The sequence below is a fragment of the Salvelinus namaycush genome, chromosome 16 (assembly GCF_016432855.1).
Source record: "Salvelinus namaycush isolate Seneca chromosome 16, SaNama_1.0, whole genome shotgun sequence".
Taxonomy (NCBI): domain Eukaryota; kingdom Metazoa; phylum Chordata; class Actinopteri; order Salmoniformes; family Salmonidae; genus Salvelinus; species Salvelinus namaycush.
In genome coordinates this window covers 20,710,789-20,728,748 of record NC_052322.1, presented here as the reverse complement: position 1 = coordinate 20,728,748, position 17,960 = coordinate 20,710,789, and the positions used below count along the sequence as shown (strand labels likewise).

The window sequence follows — 17,960 nt, the reverse complement described above, 5'->3', positions numbered from 1 at the left end:
GTACAGACAGGGTGAGGACAGACAGACAGGGTGAGTATAGACAGGGTGAGTACAGACAGACAGGACAGACCGGGTGAGTACAGACAGTCAGGACAGACCGGGTGAGTACAGACAGACAGGACAGACTGGGTGAGTACAGACAGACAGGACAGACAGGGTGAGTACAGACAGGGTGAGTACAGACAGACAGACAGGGTGAGTACAGACATGGTGAGTACAGACAGGGTGAGTACAGACATGGTGAGTACAGACTGGGTGAGTACAGACAGACAGGACAGACAGGGTGAGTACAGACAGACAGACAGGGTGAGTACAGACATGGTGAGTACAGACAGGGTGAGTACAGACATGGTGAGTACAGACTGGGTGAGTACAGACAGACAGGACAGACAGGGTGAGTACAGACAGACAGGACAGACAGGGTGAGTACAGACAGGGTGAGTACAGACAGGGTGCGTACAGACAGACAGGACAGACAGGGTGAGTACAGACAGGGTGAGGACAGACAGACAGGGTGAGTACAGGCAGACAGGACAGACAGGGTGAGTACAGACAGGGTGAGTACAGACAGGGTGAGTACAGACAGACAGGACAGACAGGGTGAGTACAGACAGACAGGACAGACAGGGTGAGTACAGACAGGGTGAGTACAAGAAAAGTGACACACAGAGCACATAAGGTGAGTGAGTTCAGGTTATGTTGGGGGTGGGAGCTGAGGACCGGCGTTAACAGTACACAAACCCAAACCCCTCCATACACTCCCTCCCTCCCCTCCTACCTTGAGGAACGGTGGAGCGGTGTACGGGAGCGGGGACAGTGGGGGCTGTAACAACGGAGGATCTAGTGTGGTTGAGATCCGGGGTTCACCCCCATCTTGTTTCCTAGAAACACAGAAAACACAGAGAGAGAAACATGAACATCAGACAGATCAGACGAAGTCTCATACTGTATATCACACTGAGGTCATGAGGGGAGAGAAGAGGAATAAACAATGTGACTGGATGCCTCACTGTTTTAGGGTTAGCGATTAGCAGAACTTACAATGGCAACACAACACAACGCAGCTATTTAGGAAACACTGTCTGCTGCATGGTGCCCATTCTGAGAAGCATCACAATGGCGTACGGTAGGGATGGGCAACCGCCCCTTTTGTAGACCCGCAGACCAATATTATTATTCTTTTTTTAATTCTGAAAATGTTGGGGGGGGACTCAGTCGGGGTCTCAACTTAATGTTGAGAGTTAGAATAATATGGTTGTGCATCAGCAGTCACTCAATTACGTAGCCCATGTCAGCATTTTTATTTTAGATTGGTCAGCTAGTCTAGCGGCCAGCTATCTAAACTTGTAGAAAAGATTACTATAAAAGAATTGGTATTCTACAGTTACATGTCCCTCCCAATGAGTGTTGAATATTGCCGAGTCAATGAAGGACTATACAGAAGTCAGTTGATAGTGTGAGCATAGGAATGAGCCCAGAGGAACAGGCAGAGCAAATAGGGACTACAGAAACACAGGTTACATAGGGGGACTACAGACAGACAGGACAGACTGGGTGAGTACAGACAAACAAGACAGACTGGGTGAGTACAGACAAACAAGACAGACTGGGTGAGTACAGACAAACAAGACAGACTGGGTGAGTACAGACAAACAAGACAGACTGGGTGAGTACAGACAAACAAGACAGACTGGGTGAGTACAGACAAACAAGACAGACTGGGTGAGTACAGACAAACAAGACAGACGGGGTGAGTACAGACAAACAAGACAGACGGGGTGAGTACAGACAGACAGACAGACAGACAGACAGACAGACAGACAGACAGACAGACAGACAGACAGACAGACAGACAGACAGACAGACAGACAGACAGACAGACAGACAGACAGACAGACAGACAGACAGACAGACGGGGTGAGTACAGACAGACAGACAGACAGACAGACAGACAGACAGACAGACAGACAGACAGACAGACAGACAGACAGACAGACAGACAGACAGACAGACAGACAGACAGACAGACAGACAGACAGACAGACAGTGTGAATACAATAAAAGTGACACACAGAGCACATAAGGTGAGTGAGTTCAGGTTATGTTGGGGGTTGGAGCTGAGTACCGGCGTTAACAGTACACAAACCCAAACCCCTCCATCCATGGTCAAATTACCAACCGGGGTGGGGCCCATTGATCATCAGTTATCATGTTAAAGACTGCCAACATTTGCCTCCATGGCAAAATGTGTAGAATTTCAGGATATTAGCTCTAAAACTGCACACTTCTCTCAGCCCCATGGCAAAATTAGAAGAAGAAGAATACCATGAAATTAGTTATACAATTTCAAAAATCTTCTCTCCGCACCATGGTAAAACGTGTAGAATTGCAGGAAATGCAATCTTCTTTTCACTGTCACAAGGGTGGGTGGGGGTATGGATGTGGATACGCAGACCCATGAGCCACTGCGGCCCCTCATAATGAGTTCCGTTTTTTGTGGCCCCCACCCCTATCAAAGATTCCCATCTCTGGCCTATGGTGTAAAAAGTGAACTGAGGTTGAAGAGCGATATGAAGAGATTGAGTAAACTAATCCAATATCATTCCAACCCTTCTCTTCTCTGCTTTGTCTTCCTTCCTCTGTTGTTCTGACAGGAGTATTATTACATCATAGATACATGTTGACTCAGTGACCGGAGAAAAACACAAAGCGGTTTCTGGGGCTATGGGAGTTGAGATCTCTTTCTTACAGAAACCATTCCAAAAGACTGGATATGTAAAACAAGGGTACCTTCAGACTTGTTACAGTCAACGTTTTTATATGTGAAACAAGCGTACCTTGAGACTTGTTACAGTCAACATTTTGGTGAATTCTTTGCCATTCCACGCCCCGAGTTTGAATCCCACTGTGACAAGATAGTCCTGATCACAATCTAACTGCGCCTGAAGTGGCACAATGTGGTGTGAGAGATTGACTGGGGTCAACCTAGAAATATCAGAAAGTGTCTTGAGTGAGCCCATGTCCTTTTATTCCAGATGTTTTGATTAAATAGTGCACGAGAACAGCGTGCCCAGGTATCCTCTCCAAGGCCCCATCCATCACACAGCAGACAACCTCTCTGAGCGGAAATGTGATTATTCTCCAGATTGGGCTGCTTGCCCGCCACACTCCTGAGTAAATGCATTACCTTCACGTCCACCATTACACCTCCTTGTTTGTCAAGGCTGACAAGATGCAGCTTTTATTAACCTTGAGATAAAACCACTACACAATGTGGAATATCGACTATGAAGCTAGCTACCCAGGAAATGTGAAATTCCACAGAGGATGAGAAATAGGCTCTAACAGGTAATACTAACCTCCCATTCTGTAACTATATCTCTAAAAACTAGAGTTAGACCAGACTTAGCCGATTTGGGTGGCACTGTTTGTAAGGGGCCCGGGGTGAGTAGTGTGGGTGAATGTTAATTATTTAGAATGATCTACATGCCAAAACAAACCACTAACAAAAGGATGTCAGATTGTAAAGATACTTCCTAGGTCTTCACAAACATACAGTATATGTCAACACAAATCCATTAGCGGTATGTTAACCCACTGACCTCCCAGAGCAATGACAATCTCATCAAGCTCAGTCACATAGATAACAATGATCTCTAAAAAATAATCAGCAATATTCACAATGTCACAATCATAAAATAAGATAATGATATCTTACACCAAACAAGCACACAAAGTGTGCAAACTACTGCTGTGAATAATATCTTAGAAATAATATCTTATAAAGTGTGCTTTATGTCCCATTAAGCAGGAGTGTCTCTGGAGAGAAGAGTCACTTCAGGGATCCAGGGAGGACACTCAGCCACCCTCCCTGCAACACATCTCTCTACTCACCGTCTCCAACCCAGGAGACTGCCTGCCTGCCACCTTCCCTGCCACACATCTCTCTACTCACCGTCTCCAACCCAGGAGACTGCCTGCCTGCCACCTTCCCTGCCACACATCTCTCTACTCACCGTCTCCAACCCAGGAGACTGCCTGCCTGCTACCTTCCCTGCCACACATCTCTGCCTGTCTGCCACACATCTCTACCTGCCTGCCACACATCTCTACCTCTCTGCCACACATCTCTACATGCCTGCCACACATCTCTACCTGCCTGCCACACATCTCTACCTCTCTGCCACACATCTCTACCTGCCTGCCACACATCTCTCTACTCACCATCTGGAACCCAGGAGACTGCCTGCCTGCCACCTTCCCTGCCACACATCTCTGCCTGTCTGCCACACATCTCTACCGGCCTGCCACACATCTCTCTACTCACCGTCTCCAACCCAGGAGACTGCCTGCCTGCCACCTTCCCTGCCACACATCTCTGCCTGTCTGCCACACATCTCTACCTGCCTGCCACACATCTCTACCTCTCTGCCACACATCTCTACCTGCCTGCCACACATCTCTCTACTCACCATCTCCAACCCAGGAGACTGCCTGCCTGCCACCTTCCCTGCCACACATCTCTGCATGTCTGCCACACATCTCTACCTGCCTGCAACACATCTCTCTACTCACCGTCTCCAACCCAGGAGACTGCCTGTCTGCCACCTTCCCTGCCACACATCTCTGCCTGTCTGCCACACATCTCTACCTGCCTGCCACACATCTCTACCTCTCTGCCACACATCTCTACCTGCCTGCCACACATCTCTCTACTCACCATCTCCAACCCAGGAGACTGCCTGCCTGCCACCTTCCCTGCCACACATCTCTGCCTGTCTGCCACACATCTCTACCTGCCTGCCACACATCTCTCTACTCACCATCTCCAACCCATGAGACTGCCTGCCTGCCACCTTCCCTGCCACACATCTCTGCCTGTCTGCCACACATCTCTACCACACATCTCTGCCTGCCTGCCACACATCTCTGCCTGCCTGCCACCCTACCTGCCACACATCTCTCTACTCACAGTCTCCAACCCAGGAGACTGCCTGCCTGCCACTCTCCCTGCCACACATCTCTGCCTGCCTGCCACCCTCCCTGCCACACACCTCTCTACTCACAATCTCCAACCCAGGAGACTGCCTGCCTGCCACCTTCTCTGCCACACATCTCTGTCTGCCTGCCACCCTCCCCGCCACACATCTCTCTACTCACAATCTCCAACCCAGGAAACTGCCTGCCTGCCTGCCACACAATGTGGGTGTTGCACTCCTGAGCACTACTGTATCCTCTCTGAAATAATCTGCTCTCTCTCTGAAACCACGAGCCATGCCATAGGTGTGTGAGACATTGAGCCACAAACACCTCAAGGTAGCATCAATGCCTTAATCAATACCAATACAGTGTAGACAGTAGTGGTCCATCGAATGTAGCCTAACTGTAATCAAACTTTCGTGATTAATCAGTCAATTCACTAGGGGAGGTTTAATTTGTTGGCATGGCAATCAATAGTCTGGACGTGTACTAATGAAAATACAACTTGTAGTGGTGTTCAACATGAATCAGCAAGCAGGATTGATTGACTGTAGGAACTGAAATAGACTAGAGTCCAAGCTGCCGGATGTACAACATTCACAATGCTGCAAGGGCTAACCTTGGGGACCTATAAATGTTACAGTCAGATACATTCAATAGCAAAACCAGGAGACGCTGTGTCAGCAACACTGAAAAAATACTGAACAAAAGTATAAACGCAACATGTAATGTGTTGGTCCAATGTTTCATGAGCTAAAATAAAAGATCCCAGAAATGTTCCATACGCATTTCCCTCAAATTTTGTGCACAAATTTGTTTACATCCCTGTTAGTGAGCATTTCCCCTTTGCCGAGATAATCCATCCACCTGACAGGTGTGGCATATCAAGAAGCTTATTAAACAGCATGATCATTACACAGGTGATGGGGACAATAAAAGACCACTCTAAAATGTGCAATTTTGTCACACAACACAATGCCACAGACGTCTCAAGTTTTGAGGGAGCGTGCAATTGGCATGCTGACTGCAGGAATATCCACCAGAGCTGTTGCCAGAGAATTGAATGTTATTTCTCTACCATAAGCCGCCTCCAACGTCATTTTAGAGAATTTGGCAGTACGTCCAACCGGCCTCACAACCGCAGACCACGTGTAGCCACGCCAGCCCAGGACCTCCACATCCGGCTTCTTCACCTGCGGGATCGTCTGAGAGGAGAGGGACCGGGATGCTGAGGAGTATTTCTGTCTGTAATAAAGCCCTTTTGTGGGGAAAAACACATTTTGATTGGCTGGGCCTGGCTCCCCATTGGGTGGGCCTGGCTCCCAAGTAGGTGGGCCTATGTCCTCCCAGGCCCACCCATGGTTGTGCCCCTGCCCAGTCATGGGAAATCCATAGATAAGGGCCTAATGAATTTATTTCAATTTACTGATTTCCTTATATGAACTGTAACTCAGCAAAATCTTTGAAATTGTTGCATGTTGCCTTTATATTTTTGTTCAGTATATTTCCACTTTTTATTCTTCGTTATTCATGAACTGATCTGCTATCTGTATAATCATCAACTCGATTTTGCCAAATATAGGGGATATTCTGTCATTCGTTGAAGGATGTTATCTAGCAAGCTTAGCAACTTTGGTCATTTGACATTTGTTTGACTGTCGTCACCAAGTTTGTACGATTTGACAACATTGCACTCGGTGTGTCCTGAGAGCGCTCTGTGTCCAGATAGCCTACTGCTGAAATGCGCTAATAAATTGAGGAACATGATAATGCTCAGAATTTATGAACGGCGATCATTGGTGATCAAAGATAGTTATTCTATCATTATTAAATATCAGTTTCATTAACTCTAAAATCTTTACATAGTGGTGCAGCCAAGCAGACAAGGAGAACTCTGCATCGTGACCATATCTTGGTTTTAAAGGCATTAAATGGGCATTTCCGACTTGAATGATGAATTATTCCCGGTATTGAAATTGGCCAATTTTCGGGAAAATATGAATCCCTAAGTTTCATGTTTTATTAGTCGTATGTATGGGATACGCATGGTATACATTGTCCAACTGTCTCTGAGCCTATTGGTATCAAACCTTACCCAGCGGTAAGGAAGAGAACAGCTCGTGGCTGGTGTGTGGGGTCCTTGATGATGCTGCAGGACTTCCTCAGGCACCGTTTCCAGTAGGTGTCCTAGATGGGTGGGAGCACGGTCCCAGTGATGTACTGGGCTGTCTTCACCACCCACTGGAGGGCCCAGGTCCCAGTGATGTACTGGTCCGTCTTCACCACCTGCTGGAGGGCCCCTGGTCAGGAAGCTCTCGATGGTGCAGCGGTAGGTGAGGGTGGTGACCAGACCCAGGGCTCTGAACTTGGTGTCAAGCTTGGAGGGAACGATAGTGTTGAATGCTGAACTGAGGTCAATGAACAGCATTCTCACATAGGTGTTCCTCTTGTCCAGATGTGTTACGGCCATGTGAATAGCGATGGAAATAGCATCTTCAGTGGATACAAAGTAGATACGTCTCCTTTAAATCTTCATATTTGGTTGCGTTGTAAACCAAACACAATACAGGTCACTGTAACAATAAACGTCTACTTATGTAATCATAGAAAGCATGCAAATGTTGCAGGGCTGTGGAGACAATTCCTATAATAATCTATGCAAAATCTCAAACGGCATTGACCACTGGCACCACGTACTTAAATAGTCTCAATTACAATCCAGGAAATGTGGTAGTGCTAGTAGATGAAGCACAGTGATAACACATTAAGTTGTATAAATAAACAAAATCTAAATATTTGAACTTTGCTGTGCTTTTAAATGGTTGAAACCGCAGGGATGTTACATTTAGGTGACAACTAAACCAGGAATCTGACACATTGCTTTTTCACTGGAATTTGGTTGTTTTTAGATGATTTAAAGCACAGTGATAATACATTGGGAATGTAACACATTTTTGACTCTCTTTTTTGAGTGGGTGAAAATAGGTTGTAATCTCATTGATCAACGTAATCAACCAAATACTACCCACGTTGAAATGACGTGGCGTGCCCAGTGGGTCAAGTCTATTACAAGAAATGTATACGCAAATATAGGCACAGTACTGTACAAACTGCCTCAGTCATCTTTTATCAACAGACACGTCAAACATATAGGACCAGCAGATCTGAAAATGATCGCTGGTGGTTTTAGAACTGACACATCATATGACAATTCTAATCTGACATAGAACTCCTACAGTAAGAGTGTAAAAACACACGCGGACATCAACACTGCTGTTAGTCTGGAGGTGTGTGTGTAAACAGCACTCTCCCTCTCGGTCTTTCATTCCTCCTGACAGACGTTGGAGTGAACCCCCTCTCACGTGGTGCTGTAGCAGTTCTCTCCATTGTAGCACGGAGGCACGGATGTTCCCGTACAGACAGATTCACCATCCCATAGGTTAAGTCATCAAGCACAGCCCATGCAGAGATTTAAGCAGAAATAAGAAATTGAATCCCCCCCTCTTGTTAAAAGCTAATCAATGTTTAATTAGCCACTGTCTTTGTCCATGTTAAGGAGCTATTAAATAATGTAAACAAGGACTATTAAATCAGCCACACTACAGTATGTGTGGAGATATACCTGTTGGTAAAGTCATTATCACGTCTGCTGTGTCTGACTGACTGACTGACTGACTGACTGGGAGAGCTGCTCTCTTCATCTTACAGAGAAAGAGAGACCTTCCTGACAGACAGCAGTGAGTCTCTTGAGGAGATGAAGTTGACACCAGTGTGTCTTCACTGGAATTCAATGAGGCCAGGCAAGCAGCTCTAGTCTGTCCTATGAGAGATCAACCGCCCAGACACACACACTGTGGATGGACGGGGTGTGGGAGCTCAGACACACACACTGTGGATGGACGGGGTGTGGGAGCTCAGACACAGACACTGTGGATGAACGGGGTGTGGGAGCTCAGACACACACACTGTGGATGAACGGGGTGTGGGAGCCCAGACACACACACTGTGGATGGACGGGTGTGGGAGCCCAGACAAACACTGTGGATGGACGGGGTGTGGGAGCCCAGACACACACACTGTGGATGGATGGGTTGTGGGAGCCCAGACACACACACTGTGGATGGACGGGGTGTGGGAGCCCAGACACACGCACACTGTGGATGGACGGGGTGTGGGAGCCCAGACACACGCACACTGTGGATGGACGGGGTGTGGGAGCCCAGACACACGCACACTGTGGATGGACGGGGTGTGGGAGCCCAGACACACGCACACTGTGGATGGACGGGGTGTGGGAGCCCAGACACACGCACACTGTGGATGGACGGGGTGTGGGAGCCCAGACACACACACTGTGGATGGACGGGTGTGGGAGCCCAGAAACACACCAACAAGCACGCACACAAACCAGCTAGCAGACACTATGACTCCCTGAGGAGGAGGACAATGAGAAGGAAGAGGTGCTGGTGGTTGTGGGAGGAATTGAATTAAGACATGTCTGGTAAGGGGTCTATCAGAAGAGTGGAATGAAATGGTCACCGGTATAGAGTATGTGTGTGTGTGTGTCTGTGTACAAGTGTGCATAGTTCTAATATAGATGAATAAATATTTCCCCATGACAGGAATCAGGCAGGAGGAAACACACCGTAGCGTGCAGCACTCCACACTGCCAGAGCACATAGCTAAATAACAAAAACATCTCATCAGAGCAGCGGGGGAACTCTCCTCTTTCCTCCTCATTACGAGCTGTTCAACAGAACAAAAGCATGCCACATTACATACTGTATGCTCTGTGCACCTGCCTGCTGCCTGCCACCTGCCTGCCTGCCTGCTGCCTGCTCGCTGCGTGCCTCTATGTAAACCTCCTGCATATCAGTTTACAGGCAGCACTAAGCCACTGCAGCTTCATCCCCCCACCACAACAACACAGCACAGATTGCAAAACAAATCCAACCTATATATTATGCTACAGAATGAAATTAGTGGGGCATATAGTAAAAGCGGTAGGTACTATCAGAGCAAACATGACGAACACAAAGAAATAAGTAAGTTACTCACTCTGTGTCAGCTGTACGCAGTCTTTCTCCCAGATAAATATATCAGAGACCAGTCAAGAAGCAGATGGCTAAGACTCGACTCTCTCTCTCTCTCTCCTCCCGTCTGATCACTCTCACTCTCTCCCTCTGACTGTTACACACCTGCTGGACAAGCGGAGCCTCTCTGGGCTGTCACACCAACTTCCGCGCTGCTAGGCCCTCTTTTTCCTCCCTTTCTAGCGCTCTCTCTCTAGATCTCTCATCCATTCGTTCTCTCTCTCAAAACTCTTGTGTTGGCACCCTCCTCCTCTCTCCCTCCCTCCCTTCCTCCCTCTGTGGCACGGTGCCCCTCCCCCGCCTATGCTTGGACTGGGAGAAAGAAAGCGAGAGAGAGAGAGCGGGAGAGAGTGAAGCCTGCCGCTCTGCTCTGAGAGGCAGGGCTGTTTGATGGAGGTTTGTTCTCTTCTCCTCTGCGTTCATTACACCTCACCTTAATTAAACAACATGCCTCTCTAGCTAGGACCGGTTGCTCTGGCAACCAAATCAGTTACACACAAGAGATAATAGATCTGCCCTTCCCTCGACACACGGACAGAAACGCAAAAAGGCACGCAAGCACACACACACAGAGTGAATAGTGGACTTCATATATTGAATGTGGGTTTATGATGTTTCTATCATTAGTTTTCCAGTAAGAGCGAATCATTTGGATTGAGAAGATAAAAGCAGAGGAGCATTTCATGACTAATACCAGAGAAACAGTGATTACACTCCTGCAATAAAAAAAGGAAAGCTCATGTTTCATCCATTACTGGAACGTCTCCTGAGTCCTCCTGCCACATTCAGCTTCTAACAGACTTAATGTCCCTGGCGATGTTCTCTTCATCTAAAGCATATGTTTGTTTGTCCCTTCAGGTACGTAGAAACACTAAGTGGACTTGCCTTTACTAAAACATGTGCTCTGGAGCATAGTCATACAGGAGAAGTACGATTCATCCTACTAGTGGTGTTTGGTATGCCAGGAGAGATTACAAGGGATTTATTGAACAGTCTTTATATTTGTGTATCGTAAAAATCATCTGCCATTCATGTGAGGTGAATTGTTTTAATTCTCTTCCCTTGAAAAGGTGGTGTTAACATGTGAACTAAAAATGTCAAAATATGGTTTCACATTAAATTTACATCTAGTTCACATTTGAAAATGTGATTGTCACATGTCAAACTGCAAATTTCACATACGTCCTTCTCTCCTCGTCTTTTTCACAAAACCCATTTTATGAGAAAGCCATACCCTCTGGGCACAGACGTCAATTCAACGTCTATCATTAATTTTAACGTCTATATTAATTTCAACGTCTATATTAATTTCAACGTCTATATTAATTTCATTGAAATGACGTAGAAACAATGTTGATTCAACCAGTGTGTGCCCAGTGGGTAGGTCCCTCCCTTCTGCCTTCTTCTCCAATGGGTTTTGAGAAGGAGGCGATGAGAGAGGGTCTTACGTCGATGGACTCCTCCCTTTCTCTCCCTCTCTCGCTCCCCATCTTTACCTCTGACACCTGCTGTCCTGTCCCACTGTGTTTCCGTTTTCATTCCAGATGGACTGATCTTCGTTTCTCTTTGCTTTTTTGAGCTGTTCTTGCCATAATATGGACTTGGTCTTTTACCAAATAGGGCCATCTTCTGTATACCAACCCTACCTTGTCATACAACTGATTGGCTCAAATGCATTAAGAAGGAAAGAAATTCCACAAATGAACTTTTAACAAGGCACACCTGTTAATTGAAATGCATTCCAGGTGACTACCTCATGAAGCTGGTTGAGAGAATGCTACTTTGAAAAATTTGTTTAACACTTTTTTGGTTACTATATGATTCCATTTGTTATTTCATAGTTTTGATGTCTTCACTATTATTCTACAATGTAGAAAATATTAAAAATAAAGAAAAACCCTTCAATGAGTAGGTGTGTCCAAACTTTGGACTGGTATTGTATATATATATATATATATAATATATATATATATATATATATATACTTTTTTTACGCACCAAACAATTAAGGCAACAGGGATCTTGATCCAGGAGGGGATTGAATGCCTCTTCTGTAACCAAGAAGCTTGATCTTGAAATCTAGCCACTTAGCTAGCAAGTTAGCAAACCAAATGCATAGCTGGATCCCTGAGCTGGATATAATTTATTTGACACATCTCAGATTTCTTATAGTTGTACTTCACTTAGTTATAAGCAGCGGCGTAATACCGCAGCCCCAGCGAGACAGGGGTGCCCCCAACCCCCAAAATTTTGGGAACAGTATTGAAAATCATACAGTTGGTATTTGAAAATACCCCGGTATACGGTATAAACGGTATATCACCAAGCCACCAGTAATATAGTGTAGAGAGGAGCTGCTGGAGCTCTGCTGTGACCACCAGTAATATAGTGTAGTGAGGAGCTGGTGGGGCTCTGCTGTGACCACCAGTAATATAGTGTAGAGAGGAGCTGGTGGGGCTCTGCTGTGACCACCAGTAATATAGTGTAGTGAGGAGCTGGTGGGGCTCTGCTGTGACCACCAGTAATATAGTGTAGAGAGGAGCTGGTGGGGCTCTGCTGTGACCACCAGTAATATAGTGTAGTGAGGAGCTGGTGGGGCTCTGCTGTGACCACCAGTAATATAGTGTAGTGAGGAGCTGGTGGGGCTCTGCTGTGACCACCAGTAATATAGTGTAGTGAGGAGCTGGTGGGGCTCTGCTGTGACCACCAGTAATATAGTGTAGTGAGGAGCTGGTGGGGCTCTGCTGTGACCACCAGTAATATAGTGTAGAGAGGAGCTGGTGGGGCTCTGCTGTGACCACCAGTAATATAGTGTAGAGAGGAGCTGGTGGGGCTCTGCTGTGACCACCAGTAATATAGTGTAGTGAGGAGCTGGTGGGGCTCTGCTGTGACCACCAGTAATATAGTGTAGAGAGGAGCTGGTGGGGCTCTGCTGTGACCACCAGTAATATAGTGCAGATAGGAGCTGGTGGGGCTCTGCTGTGACCACCAGTAATATAGTGCAGAGAGGAGCTGGTGGGGCTCTGCTGTGACCACCAGTAATATAGTGCAGAGAGGAGCTGGTGGGGCTCTGCTGTGACCACCAGTAATATAGTGTAGTGAGGAGCTGGTGGGGCTCTGCTGTGACCACCAGTAATATAGTGTAGTGAGGAGCTGTTGGGGCTCTGCTGTGACCACCAGTAATATAGTGTAGAGAGGAGCTGGTGGGGCTCTGCTGTGACCACCAGTAATATAGTGTTGTGAGGAGCTGGTGGGGCTCTGCTGTGACCACCAGTAATATAGTGTTGTGAGGAGCTGGTGGGGCTCTGCTGTGACCACCAGTAATATAGTGTAGTGAGGAGCTGGTGGGGCTCTGCTGTGACCACCAGTAATATAGTGTAGTGAGGAGCTGGTGGGGCTCTGCTGTGACCACCAGTAATATAGTGTAGAGAGGAGCTGGTGGGGCTCTGCTGTGACCACCAGTAATATAGTGTAGTGAGGAGCTGGTGGGGCTCTGCTGTGACCACCAGTAATATAGTGTAGAGAGGAGCTGGTGGGGCTCTGCTGTGACCACCAGTAATATAGTGTAGTGAGGAGCTGGTGGGGCTCTGCTGTGACCACCAGTAATATAGTGTAGTGAGGAGCTGGTGGGGCTCTGCTGTGACCACCAGTAGTGTAGTGTAGTGAGGAGCTGGTGGGGCTCTGCTGTGACCACCAGTAGTGTAGTGTAGTGAGGAGCTGGTGGGGCTCTGCTGTGACCACCAGTAGTGTAGTGTAGTGAGGAGCTGGTGGGGCTCTGCTGTGACCACCAGTAATATAGTGTAGTAGAGGAGCTGGTGGGGCTCTGCTGTGACCACCAGTAATATAGTGTAGTGAGGAGCTGGTGGGGCTCTGCTGTGACCACCAGTAATATAGTGTAGTGAGGAGCTGGTGGGGCTCTGCTGTGACCACCAGTAATATAGTGTAGTGAGGAGCTGGTGGGGCTCTGCTGTGACCACCAGTAATATAGTGTAGTGAGGAGCTGGTGGGGCTCTGCTGTGACCACCAGTAATATAGTGTAGTGAGGAGCTGGTGGGGCTCTGCTGTGACCACCAGTAATATAGTGTAGTGAGGAGCTGGTGGGGCTCTGCTGTGACCACCAGTAATATAGTGTAGTGAGGAGCTGGTGGGGCTCTGCTGTGACCACCAGTAATATAGTGTTGTGAGGAGCTGGTGGGGCTCTGCTGTGACCACCAGTAATATAGTGTAGAGAGGAGCTGGTGGGGCTCTGCTGTGACCACCAGTAATATAGTGTAGTGAGGAGCTGGTGGGGCTCTGCTGTGACCACCAGTAATATAGTGTAGTGAGGAGCTGGTGGGGCTCTGCTGTGACCACCAGTAATATAGTGTAGTGAGGAGCTGGTGGGGCTCTGCTGTGACCACCAGTAATATAGTGTAGTGAGGAGCTGGTGGGGCTCTGCTGTGACCACCAGTAATATAGTGTAGAGAGGAGCTGGTGGGGCTCTGCTGTGACCACCAGTAATATAGTGTAGAGAGGAGCTGGTGGGGCTCTGCTGTGACCACCAGTAATATAGTGTAGTGAGGAGCTGGTGGGGCTCTGCTGTGACCACCAGTAGTGTAGTGTAGTGAGGAGCTGGTGGGGCTCTGCTGTGACCACCAGTAATATAGTGCAGAGAGGAGCTGGTGGGGCTCTGCTGTGACCACCAGTAATATAGTGTAGTGAGGAGCTGGTGGGGCTCTGCTGTGACCACCAGTAATATAGTGTAGAGAGGAGCTGGTGGGGCTCTGCTGTGACCACCAGTAATATAGTGCAGAGAGGAGCTGGTGGGGCTCTGCTGTGACCACCAGTAATATAGTGCAGAGAGGAGCTGGTGGGGCTCTGCTGTGACCACCAGTAATATAGTGCAGAGAGGAGCTGGTGGGGCTCTGCTGTGACCACCAGTAATATAGTGTAGTGAGGAGCTGGTGGGGCTCTGCTGTGACCACCAGTAATATAGTGTAGTGAGGAGCTGGTGGGGCTCTGCTGTGACCACCAGTAATATAGTGTAGTGAGGAGCTGGTGGGGCTCTGCTGTGACCACCAGTAATATAGTGTAGAGAGGAGCTGGTGGGGCTCTGCTGTGACCACCAGTAATATAGTGCAGAGAGGAGCTGGTGGGGCTCTGCTGTGACCACCAGTAATATAGTGCAGAGAGGAGCTGGTGGGGCTCTGCTGTGACCACCAGTAATATAGTGCAGAGAGGAGCTGGTGGGGCTCTGCTGTGACCACCAGTAATATAGTGTAGAGAGGAGCTGGTGGGGCTCTGCTGTGACCACCAGTAATATAGTGTAGAGAGGAGCTGGTGGGGCTCTGCTGTGACCACCAGTAATATAGTGTAGAGAGGAGCTGGTGGGGCTCTGCTGTGACCACCAGTAATATAGTGTAGATGAGGAGCTGGTGGGGCTCTGCTGTGACCACCAGTAATATAGTGTAGTGAGGAGCTGGTGGGGCTCTGCTGTGACCACCAGTAATATAGTGTAGAGAGGAGCTGGTGGGGCTCTGCTGTGACCACCAGTAATATAGTGTAGTGAGGAGCTGGTGGGGCTCTGCTGTGACCACCAGTAATATAGTGTAGTGAGGAGCTGGTGGGGCTCTGCTGTGACCACCAGTAATATAGTGTAGTGAGGAGCTGGTGGGGCTCTGCTGTGACCACCAGTAATATAGTGTAGTGAGGAGCTGGTGGGGCTCTGCTGTGACCACCAGTAATATAGTGTAGTGAGGAGCTGGTGGGGCTCTGCTGTGACCACCAGTAATATAGTGTAGAGAGGAGCTGGTGGGGCTCTGCTGTGACCACCAGTAATATAGTGCAGATAGGAGCTGGTGGGGCTCTGCTGTGACCACCAGTAATATAGTGCAGAGAGGAGCTGGTGGGGCTCTGCTGTGACCACCAGTAATATAGTGTAGAGAGGAGCTGGTGGGGCTCTGCTGTGACCACCAGTAATATAGTGTAGAGAGGAGCTGGTGGGGCTCTGCTGTGACCACCAGTAATATAGTGTAGAGAGGAGCTGGTGGGGCTCTGCTGTGACCACCAGTAATATAGTGTAGAGAGGAGCTGGTGGGGCTCTGCTGTGACCACCAGTAATATAGTGTAGAGAGGAGCTGGTGGGGCTCTGCTGTGAGGAGCTGGTGGGGCTCTGCTGTGACCACCAGTAATATAGTGTAGTGAGGAGCTGGTGGGGCTCTGCTGTGACCACCAGTAATATAGTGTAGAGAGGAGCTGGTGGGGCTCTGCTGTGACCACCAGTAATATAGTGTAGTGAGGAGCTGGTGGGGCTCTGCTGTGACCACCAGTAATATAGTGTAGTGAGGAGCTGGTGGGGCTCTGCTGTGACCACCAGTAATATAGTGTAGTGAGGAGCTGGTGGGGCTCTGCTGTGACCACCAGTAATATAGTGTAGTGAGGAGCTGGTGGGGCTCTGCTGTGACCACCAGTAATATAGTGTAGTGAGGAGCTGGTGGGGCTCTGCTGTGACCACCAGTAATATAGTGTAGTGAGGAGCTGGTGGGGCTCTGCTGTGACCACCAGTAGTGTAGTGTAGTGAGGAGCTGGTGGGGCTCTGCTGTGACCACCAGTAATATAGTGTAGTGAGGAGCTGGTGGGGCTCTGCTGTGACCACCAGTAATATAGTGTAGTGAGGAGCTGGTGGGGCTCTGCTGTGACCACCAGTAATATAGTGTAGAGAGGAGCTGGTGGGGCTCTGCTGTGACCACCAGTAATATAGTGTAGTGAGGAGCTGGTGGGGCTCTGCTGTGACCACCAGTAATATAGTGTATTGAGGAGCTGGTGGGGCTCTGCTGTGACCACCAGTAATATAGTGTAGTGAGGAGCTGGTGGGGCTCTGCTGTGACCACCAGTAATATAGTGTAGTGAGGAGCTGGTGGGGCTCTGCTGTGACCACCAGTAATATAGTGTAGTGAGGAGCTGGTGGGGCTCTGCTGTGACCACCAGTAATATAGTGTATTGAGGAGCTGGTGGGGCTCTGCTGTGACCACCAGTAATATAGTGTAGTGAGGAGCTGGTGGGGCTCTGCTGTGACCACCAGTAATATAGTGTTGTGAGGAGCTGGTGGGGCTCTGCTGTGACCACCAGTAATATAGTGTAGAGAGGAGCTGGTGGGGCTCTGCTGTGACCACCAGTAATATAGTGTAGTGAGGAGCTGGTGGGGCTCTGCTGTGACCACCAGTAATATAGTGTAGTGAGGAGCTGGTGGGGCTCTGCTGTGACCACCAGTAATATAGTGTAGTGAGGAGCTGGTGGGGCTCTGCTGTGACCACCAGTAATATAGTGTAGTGAGGAGCTGGTGGGGCTCTGCTGTGACCACCAGTAATATAGTGTAGAGAGGAGCTGGTGGGGCTCTGCTGTGACCACCAGTAATATAGTGTAGAGAGGAGCTGGTGGGGCTCTGCTGTGACCACCAGTAATATAGTGTAGTGAGGAGCTGGTGGGGCTCTGCTGTGACCACCAGTAGTGTAGTGTAGTGAGGAGCTGGTGGGGCTCTGCTGTGACCACCAGTAATATAGTGCAGAGAGGAGCTGGTGGGGCTCTGCTGTGACCACCAGTAATATAGTGTAGTGAGGAGCTGGTGGGGCTCTGCTGTGACCACCAGTAATATAGTGTAGAGAGGAGCTGGTGGGGCTCTGCTGTGACCACCAGTAATATAGTGCAGAGAGGAGCTGGTGGGGCTCTGCTGTGACCACCAGTAATATAGTGCAGAGAGGAGCTGGTGGGGCTCTGCTGTGACCACCAGTAATATAGTGCAGAGAGGAGCTGGTGGGGCTCTGCTGTGACCACCAGTAATATAGTGTAGTGAGGAGCTGGTGGGGCTCTGCTGTGACCACCAGTAATATAGTGTAGTGAGGAGCTGGTGGG

General features: G+C 48.6%; 1 long non-coding RNA gene across 1 annotated transcript in view; it reads right to left on the bottom strand.

Moving 5' to 3' along the window:
* Positions 1 to 790: 790 nt before the first annotated feature.
* Positions 791 to 17,960, bottom strand: part of LOC120060694 — a 58,131-nt gene continuing 40,961 nt past the window's right edge. The window contains exon 3 of the long non-coding RNA XR_005478257.1: positions 791 to 881. This is a non-coding gene — a long non-coding RNA (uncharacterized LOC120060694). The remainder of the gene's footprint in view (positions 882 to 17,960) is intronic.